Raw genomic sequence first — 10,399 nt, 5'->3', positions numbered from 1 at the left:
CATTGAGAATGATATTCCCTGTAGGTTTTTCATAGATGGCTTTTATGATATTGAGCTATGTACCGTCATCCCTATACTCTGAAGAGTTTTGATCAAGAAAGGAAGCTATACTTTGTCAAAAGCTTTTTCTGCATCTATTGAGAGGATCATATGATTCTTGTTCTTTCTTTTGTTAAGGTATTGTATCACGTTGATTGATTTGTGGATGTTGAAACAACTTTGCAGCCCAGGGATAAATCCCACTTGGTCGTGGTGAATAATCCTTTTAATGTACTGTTGGATCCTATTGGCTCGTATTTTGGTGGGAATTTTTGCATCCATGTTCATCAGGGATATTGGTCTGTAATTCTCCTTTTTGATGGGGTCTTTGGTTTGGGGATCAAGGTAATGGAGGCCTCATAAAATGAGTTTGGAAGTTTTCCTTCCATTTCTGTTTTTTGGAACAGTTTCAGAAGAATAGGTATTAATTCTTCTTGAAATGTTTGGTAGAATTCCCCTGGGAAGCCATCTGGCCCTGGGCTTTTGTGTTTTGAGAGATTTTTGAGGACTGCTTCAATTTCCTTAGTGGTTATAGGTGTGTTCAGGTTTTCTCTTTCTTCCTGGTTCAGTTTTGGTAGTTAATACATCTCTAGGAATGCATCCATTTCTTCCAGGTTATCTAATTTGCTGGCTTATAATATGTTCTTATAGTTGTTTGTATTTCTTTGGTTGTGATCTCTCCTCTTTCATTCATGATTTTGTTGATTTGGGTCATTTCTCTTTTCTTTTTGATAAGTCTGGCCAGGGGTTTATCAATCTTGTTAATTCTTTCAAAGAACCAGCTCCTAGTTTCGTTGATCTGTTCTACTGTTCTTTTAGTTCCTATTTCATTTATTTCTGCTCTGCTCTTTATTATTTCTCTTCTCCTGCTGGGTTTAGGATTTATTTGCTGCTCTTTCTCCAGCTCCTTTAGGTGTAAGATTAGGTTGTGTATTTGAGACCTTTCTTGTTTCTTGAGAAAGGCTTGTATTGCTATATACTTTCCTCTTAGGACTGCCTTTGCTGCATCCCAAAGATTTTGAATAGTTGTGATTCATTTTCATTGGTTTTCATGGTTTCCATGAATTTTTTTAATTCTTCTTTAATTTCCTGGTTGACCCATTCATTCTTCAGTAGGATGATCTTTAGCCTCCATGTATTTGAGTTCTTTCCGACTTTCCTCTTGTGATTGAGTTCTAGTTTCAAAGCATTGTGGTCTGAAAATAGGCAGGGAATGATCCCAATCTTTGGGTACTAGTTGAGACTTGATTTGTGACCTAGGATGTGATCAATTTTGGAGAATGTTCCATGGGCACTAGAGAAGAATGTGTATTCCATTGCTTTGGGGTGGAATGTTCTGAATATGTCTGTGAAGTCCATTTGGTCCAGTGTGTCATTTAAAGTCTTTATTTCCTTGTTGATCTTTTGCTTAGCTGATCTGTCCATTTCAGTGAGGGGAGTGTTAAAGTCCCCCACTATTATTGTATTGTTGTCAATGTGTTTCTTTGCTTTTGTTATTAATTGCCTTATATAATTGGCTTCTCCCATGTTAGGGGCATAGATATTTACAACTGTTAGATCCTCTTGTTGGTTAGACCCTTTAAGTAGGATATAGTGTCCTTCCTCATCTCTTATTACAGTCTTTGGTGACTGTTACTGTATATTGTCTGTGTTCCTTTCAGATCTATGTTGCTTTTAGGCTCTCTCTTTGCTCAGAGGACCCCTTTCACGATTTCTTGTAGCCTGTTTTCATGTTTGCAAATTCCTTTAGTTTTTGTTTGTCCTGGAAGCTTTTTATGTCTCCTTCAATTTTCAATGACAGCTGAGCTGGATATAGTATTCTTGGCTGCATATTTTTCTCATTTAGTGCTCTGAATATATCCTGCCAGTCCTTTCTGGCCTGCCAGGTCTCTGTGGATAGGTCTGTTGCCAATCTAATGTTTCTACCATTGTAGGTTACATATCGCTTCTCCCGAGCTGCTTTCAGGATTTTCTCTTTGTCTATGAGACTCGTAAGTTTTACTATTAGATGTTGGGGTGTTGACCTATTTTTATTGATTTTGAGAAGGGTTCTCTGTGCCTCCTGGATTTTGATGCCTGTTTCCTTCCCCAAATTAGGGAAGTTCTCTTCTATAATTTGCTCCAAAATACCTTCGACCCCTCTCTCTCTCTCTTCTTCTTCTGGGATCCCAATTATTCTAATGTTGTTCCATCTAATGGTATCGCTTATCTCTCGAATTCTGCCCTTGTGATCCAGTAGTTGTTTATCTCTCTTTTTCTCGGCTTCTTTATTTTACTTCATTTGGTCTTCTATATCACTGATTCTCTCTTCTGCCTCATTTATCCTAGCAGTTAGCGCCCCCATTTTTGATTGCACCTCGTTAATAGCCCTTTTTAGTTCAACTTGGCTAGATTTTAGTTCTTTTACTTCTCCAGAAAGGGTTTCTCTAATAACTTCCATGCTTTTTCAAGCCCAGCTAGTATCTTTAAAGTGATGATTCTGAACTCTAGATCTGACATCATACTAATTTCCATATTGAGTAGGTCCCTGGCAGTTGGTACTACCTCTTGTTCTTTTTGTTGAGGTGATTTTTTCCGTCTTGTCATTTTGTGCAGAGGAGAATAGATTAATGAGTGAACAAAATGCTAACAGGGTAACAACGTCCCCAGAAAATATACTCTAAACAAATTGGAAAAGACCTGAAGCAGGGGGAAAAGAAAGGGAAAGAGAGAAAAAAGAAAAAGAAAAAAAGAGAAAAAGAAAAAGATAAAAACAAACACTAACAGAACAGAAGAAAACAAAACAAAACAAAAAAAACAGAATATGATCAAATATGATCAGGCTGGTATATAGATCAGTGCCACACACTAGATTTTGGGTGTATTTTGGTCCTTTAGAAGAAAGTGTCTCCCAAAATTTTAATGAAAGAAAAACTTATATATGTACAAAATAAGGGTGGATATGATGAAGGGATGGAATATGACTGTAAAGATGAAAATTATAAAAAATTTTATAAAAGGAATTGATAAAAAGTTGTTTGAAAAAAGAAAGAAGAGGATTTAAAAAAAGAGAAAAAAGAAAAAAAGGGAGAGAATGTGATCAGGCAGGGGAGTAGAAAAAAACCATACACTAGAGATTTAGGGTATATTTTGATCTGTTAGAAGAAACTATCTCAAAATTTTAAAGAGAGAACAACTTATATATATATTTACCAAAATATGGGTAACTACTATGAAGGGATAGAATATGACTCTAAAAATGAAAAATAAAAATGTTTTTTAAAAAAAAGGGATTGATAAGATGTTGGTTGAAAAAGGGAAAAAGAAAAATTCAAAAAAAAAAAAGACAGTTAAAAAACAAAAATTAACTTTGAAAGACTAAAGAATCATGGTAAAAAAGCCATGGATTCTATGTGCAGTATTCCCCTAGCACTGGAGTTTGTTGTTCTCATTGATCGGTAAACTTGGTCTTGGCTGGCTGTTCTCACTTATCTTCTGGGGGAGGGCTCTGTTGCCATGGTTCCCAAATGTCTTTGCCGTAGGCGGAATTGCCCCGCCCTTGCCAGTCTGGGGGAAGTAATCTGCTCCGGTTTGCTCTCCGGAGCTTTTGTTCCCTGCAAGCTTTCTGTAGAGCTTTGGAGGACGACAGTGAAAATGGCGGCCTCCCAATCTCCAACCAGGAGGAGGCAAGAACTTGGGGCCCCGCTCCTCAGTGAACCCCCAGAGAAAAGCCGTCAGTCACTCCCATCTCCCCGGTCTCCGGCCGCACTCCTTGCTCACCTGGCCTGTGACCAAGCATTTCTATCTCTAGCACCCGACCCTGTGTGGAGTCTACAAACCCAGCAGATCCCTGCGGTGTGCTCCCATGCCACTCTTCCTGGGAGGAAGGGGAGTCTCAACAATAACAGATCTTAGCAAGAGCAGAAGAGACCACATGCAAATACATCTGGAATAGCTAACTTGATGATGTCAGATTTAAGGAGGTGGTCATTGAAAGGAAAGACATAAGTAGCCTGAGGAAAGCAGGGATGTACTTGCAATGAAGTCAAAATCTCGATTGGGTTCTCAAGATGAGGACAAATATGTAGGGGAGGGCAGTTGGGAGGGGGTTGGGGACCTTCCCAGTATTAAATTCCACATGAGTGAAGTCATTGCTATTTGTCTTTCTCTTATTCCACTTAACATTTTTATTCTTCCAAGGTTTTTTTTATTATGTTATGCTAGTCACCATACAGTACATCATTAGTTTTTGATGTAGTGGTCCATGATTCATTGTTTGCATGTAACACCCAATGCTCCATGCAGTACATGCCCTCCTTAATACCTATCACTGGCCTAACCCATGCCTCCACCCACCCACCCCCATCTAAAACCCTCATTTTGTTTCTCAGAGTCCATAGTCTCTCATGGTTTTGCTCCTCCTCTGATTTCCCCTGCTTCATTTTTCCCTTCCTTCTCCTAACATCCTCCGTGCTATTCCTTATCTTCCACAAATAAGTGAAACCATATGATAATTGTCTTTCTCTGCTTGAATTACTTCGCTTAGCATACTCTCTTCCAGTCCCATCCATGTTGATGCAAAAGTTGGGTATTCATCCTTTCTGATGGCTGACTAATATTCCATTGTATATATGGACCACATCTTCTTTATCCATTTGTCTATTGAAGGGCATGTCAGCTCTTTCCACAGTTTGGCTATTGTGGACATTGCTACTATCAACATTGGGGTGCATGTGGCCCTTCTTTTCACATCTATGTCTTGGGGGTAAATGCCCAATAGAGCAATTTCTGGGTCATAGGGTAGCTCTATTTTTAACATCTTGAGGCACCTCCACACTGTTTTCCAGAGTGGCTGTACCAACTTGCATTCCCACCAACAGTGTAAGAGAATTCCGCTTTCTCCAAAACCTCTCCAAAATTTGTTGTTTCTTGCCTTGTCAATTTTTGCCATTCTAACTGGTGTAAGGTGGTATCACAATGTGGGGTTTTTTTTTCATATATGAAGTATTTTTTTATTATGTTATTTTAATCACCATACATTAAATCATTCATTTTTGATGTAGTCCATGATTCATTGTTTGCATATAACATTCAATGCTCCATTCAGTACGTACCCTCCTTAATACCCATCACCAGGATAACCCATCTCCCCACCATACTCCCCTCTAGAATGCTCAGTTTGTTTCTCAGAGCCCACAGTCTGGTTTTGATTTGAATTTCCCTGATGGCTAATGATGATGAACAGTTTTTCATGTGTCTGCTAGCCATTTGTATGTCTTCTTTGGAGAAGTCTCTGTTCATGTCTTCTGCCTATTTTTTGACTTATTTGTTTTTTGGGTGTTGAGTTTGAGAAGTCCCTTATAGATCTTGGATACCAGCGCTTTGTCTGTAGTGTCATTTGCAGAAGTCTTCTCCCACTCCCTGGATTGCCTCTTTGTTTTGTTGACTGTTTCCTTTGCCGTGCAGAAGCTTTTTATCTTGATGAAGTCCCAAAAGTTCATTTTTCCTTTTGTTTCAAGGCTTTGGAGATGTATCTTGAAAGAAGTTGCTGTGGCCCATTTCCAAGAGGTTACTGCCTATGTTCTCCTCTAGGATTTTGATGGATTCCTGTCTCACATTGAGGTCTTTCATCCATTTTCAGTTTATCTTTGTGTATGGTGTTAAAGAATGGTCAAGTTTCATTCTTCTGTATATAACTGTCCAATTTTCCCAGCACCATTTATGGAAAAGACTTTTTTCCATTGCATATTTTTTCCTGATTTGTCAAAAATTAGTTGAGCCTAGAGTTGAGGGTCCGTATCTGGGTTCTCTATTCTGTTCCGTTGGTCTATATGTTTGTTTTTGTGCCAGTACCATACTGTCGTGATGATCACAGCTTTGTAATATAACTTGAAATCAGGTAACATGATGCCCCCAGCTTTGTTTTTATTTTTCAGCATTTCCTTGGTGATTTGGGGTCTTTCTGGTTCCATACAAATTTTAGGATTGTTTGTTCCAGCACTTTGAAAAATGCCATTGGTATTTTGATCGGTATGATGTTGAAAGTATAGATTGCTCTGGGTAGCATAGACATTTTAACAATGTTTATTCTTCCATCCATGAGCATGGAATGTTTGGATTCCCTGGGGAATTCTACCAAACATTCAAAGAAGAAATAATACCTATTCTCCTGAAGCTGTTTCAAAATATAGAAACAGAAGGAAAACTTCCAGACTCATTCAATGAGGCCAGCATTACCTTAATCCCCAAACCAGGCAAAGACCCCAGGAAAAAGGAGAATTTCAGACAGATATCCCTGATAATTTTGGATGCCAAAATTCTCAGAAAGATCCTAGCTAATAGGATCCAAAAGTACATTAAAAGGCTCATCCACCACGACCAAGTGGGATTTATCCTGGGATACAAGGGTGGTTCAACATTCACAAGTCAATCAATGTGATAGGACACATTAATAAGAGAAGAGACAAGAGCTATATGATCCTCTCAATTGATGCAGGAAAAGCATTTGACAAAATACAGCATCCTTTCCTGATTAAAAGTTTTCAGAGTGTAGAGGGAACATTCCTCAATTTCATAAAAACCATCTATTAAAAAGCCAACAGCAAATATCATTCTCAATGGGGAAAAGCTGAGAGCCTTTCCCTTGTCCGGAACACGTCAAGGATGCCCACTGTCGCCACTGTTGTTCTAAATAGCACTAGAAGTCCTAGCAACAGCAATCAAACAACAAAAAGAAATAAAAGGTATTCAAATTGGCAAAGAAAAAGTCAAATTCTCTCTCTTCACAGATGACATGATACTTTATATGGAAAACTGAAAAGACTCCACCCCAAAACCACTAGAACTCATGCAGGAATTCAGTAATGTGGCAGGATACAAAATAAATGCACAGAAATCAGTTGCTGTTCTATACACTAACAATTTAACTGTAGAAAGAGATATTAGGGAATTTATTCCATTTACAATAGCACCAAAAACTATAAGATACCTCGGAATAAACTTAACCAAAGAGGTAAAGGATCTACACAAGAGAAACTACAGAACACACATGAAAGAAATTGAAGAAGACACAAAAAGATGGAAACACTTTCCATGCTCTTCCAAGTTTTTATTTATATTCCAGACAGTTAACGTATGGGGTAAGATTAGTGTAAAGTCTATGATTTAGTGATTCTTCCCTTACATACAAACCCGGTGCTCATCACAAGTGCATGGCTTAATAGCCTTCACCCATTTAATCCAACGCCTGGTCCAAATCCCTCCAGCAACCCTCAGTTTATTCTCTAATGTTATGAGTCCTCTTTATGGTTTGCCTCTCTTTTTAATTTTTTCTTCTATATTCATCTGTTCTGTTTCTTAAACTTCACATATGAATGAGATCATATGCTATTTGTCTTTTTCTGACATATTTTGCTTGGCATAATATCCTCTAGTGCCATCCTCATCATTGCAAATGGCAAGATTTCATTCTTTTTGATGGCTGAGTAATATTCCACAACTTCTTTTTTTTAAATTTTTTTTATTCTTATGTTAATCTCCATACATTACATCATTAGTTTTAGATGAAGTGTTCCATGATTCATTGTTTGTGCATAACACCCAGTGCTCCATGCAGAATGTGCCCTCCTCAATACCCACCACCAGGCTAACCCATCCTCCCACCCCCTTCCCTCTAGAACCTTCAGTTTGTTTTTCAGAGTCCATCATCTCTCATGGTTCGTCTACCCCTCCGATTTCCCCCGCTTCATTCTTCCCCTCCTGCTACCTTCTTCTTCTTCTTCTTCTTCTTTTTCTTAATATATATTGCATTATTTGTTTCAGAGGTACAGCTCTGAGATTCAACAGTCTTGTAAAATTCACATCGCTTACCAGAGCACATATCCTCCCCAGTGTCTATCACCCAGCCACCCCATCCCTCCCAATCCACACCCCACTCAAGCAACCCTCAGTTTGTTTCCTGCGATTAAGAATTCCTCATATAAGTGAGGTCATATGATACATGTCTTTCTCTGTTTGACTAATTTCGCTCAACATAATACCCTCCAGTTCCATCCACGTCGTTGCAAATGGCAAGATCTCATTCCTATTGATGGCTGCATAATATTCCAATGTATATATATACCACCTCTTCTTTATCCACTCATCTATTGATGGACATCTTGGCTCTTTCCACAGTTTGGCTATTGTGAACATTGCTGCTATAAACATCGGGGTGCACGTACCCTTTCGGATCCCTACTTTTCTATCTTTGGGGTAAATACCCAGCAGTGCAATTGCTGGATCCTATGGTAGCTCTATTTTCAACTTTTTGAGGAACCTCCATACTGTTTTCCAGAGTGGCTGCACCAGCTTGCATTCCCACCAACAGTGTAGCAGGGTTCCCATTTCTCCACATCCACGCCAACATCTGTCATTTCCTGACTTGTTAATGTTAGCCATTCTGACTGGTGTGAGGTGGTATCTCATTGAGGTTTTGATTTGGATTTTCCTGATGCCGAGCGATATTGAGCACTTTTTCATGTGTCTGTTGGTCATTTGGATGTCTTCTTTGGGAAAATGTCTGTTCATGTCTTCTGCCCATTTCTTGATTGGATTCTTTGTTCTTTGGGTGTTGAGTTTGATGAGTTCTTTATAGATTTTGGATACTAGCCCTTTATCTGATATGTCATTTGCAAATATCTTCTCCCATTCTGTCGGTTGTCTTTTGGTTTTGTTGACTGTTTCCTTTGCTTTGCAAAAGCCTTTTCTCTTGATGAAGTCCCAATAGTTCATTTTTGCCCTTGCTTCCCTTGCCTTTGGCGATGTTTCTAGGAAGAAGTTGCTTTGGCTGAGGTCTAAGAGGTTGCTGCCTGTGTTCTCCTTTAGGATGTTGATGGACTCCTGTCTCACATTTACGTCTTTCAACCATTTGGAGTCTATTTCTGTGTGTGGTGTAAGGAAATGGTCCAGTTTCATTCTTCTGCATGTGGCTATCCAATTTTCCCAACACCATTTGTTGAAGAGACTTTTTTCCATCGGACATTCTTTCCTGCTTTGTCAAAGATGAGTTGACCATAGAGCTGAAGGTCCATTTCTGGGCTCTGTATTCTGTTCCATTGATCTATGTGTCTGTTTTTGTGCCAGTACCATGCTGTCTTGATGATGACAGCTTTGTAATAGAGCTGGAAGTCCGGAATTGTGATGCCGCCAGCTTTGCTTTTCTTTTTCAACATTCCTCTGGCTATGCGGGGTCTTAAAGGTTCCATACAAATTTTAGGATTATTTGTTCTATTTCTTTGAAAAAAGTGGATGGTATTTTGATGGGGATTGCATTGAATGTGTAAATTGCTCTAGGTAGCATTGACATCTTCACAATATTTGTTCTTCCAATCCATGAGCATGGAACCTTTTTCCATTTCTTTGTGTCTTCCTCCATTTCTTTCATGAGTATTATGTAGTTTTCTGAGTGTAGATCTTTTGTCTTTTGGTTAGATTTATTCCTAGGTATCTTATGGTTTTGGGTGCATTTGTAAATGGGATCAACTCCTTAATTTCTCTTTCTTCTGTCTTGTTGTTGTTGTATAGGAATGCCACTGATTTCTGTGCATTGATTTTATATCCTGCCACTTGGCTGAATTCCTGTATGAGTTCTAGCAGTTTTGGGGTGGAGTCTTTTGGATTTTCCACATAAAGTATCATATCATCTGCAAAGAGTGAGAGTTTGACTTCTTCTTTGCCAATTTGGATGCCTTTGATTTCTTTTTGTTGTCTGATTGCTGTGGCTAGGACTTCCAATACTATGTTGAATAGCAGTGGTGATAGTGGACGTCCCTGCCGCGTTCCTGACCTTAGGGGAAAGCGCTCAGTTTTTCTCCATTGAGAATGATATTCGCTGTAGGTTTTTCATAGATGGATTTTATGATATTGAGGTATGTACCCTCTATCCCTATACTCTGGAGAGTTTTGATCAAGAAAGGATGCTGTACTTTGTCAAAGCTTTTTCTGCATCTATTGAGAGGATCATATGATTCTTGTTCTTTCTTTTATTAATGTATTGTATCACATTGATTGATTTGGAGATGTTGAACCAACCTTGCAGCCCAGGGATAAATCCCACTTGGTCGTGGTGAATAATCCTTTTAATGTACTGTTGGATCCTATTGGCTAGTATTTTGGTGAGAATTTTTGCATCCATGTTCATCAGGGATATTGGTCTGTAATTCTCCTTTTTGATGGGGTCTTTGTCTGGTTTTGGGATGAAGGTAATGCTGGCCTCATAAAATGAGTTTGGAAGTTTTCCTTCCATTTCTATTTTGGAACAGTTTCAGAAGAATAGGTATTAATTCTTCTTGAAATGTTTGGTAGAATTCCCCTGGGAAGCCATCTGGCCCTGGGCTTTTGT

This window comes from Neomonachus schauinslandi, chromosome Y, assembly GCF_002201575.2.
Source record: "Neomonachus schauinslandi chromosome Y, ASM220157v2, whole genome shotgun sequence".
NCBI classification, from domain to species: Eukaryota; Metazoa; Chordata; class Mammalia; order Carnivora; family Phocidae; genus Neomonachus; species Neomonachus schauinslandi.
The sequence above is the reverse complement of the archived record's forward strand: the minus strand, read 5'-3'. Positions refer to the sequence as shown.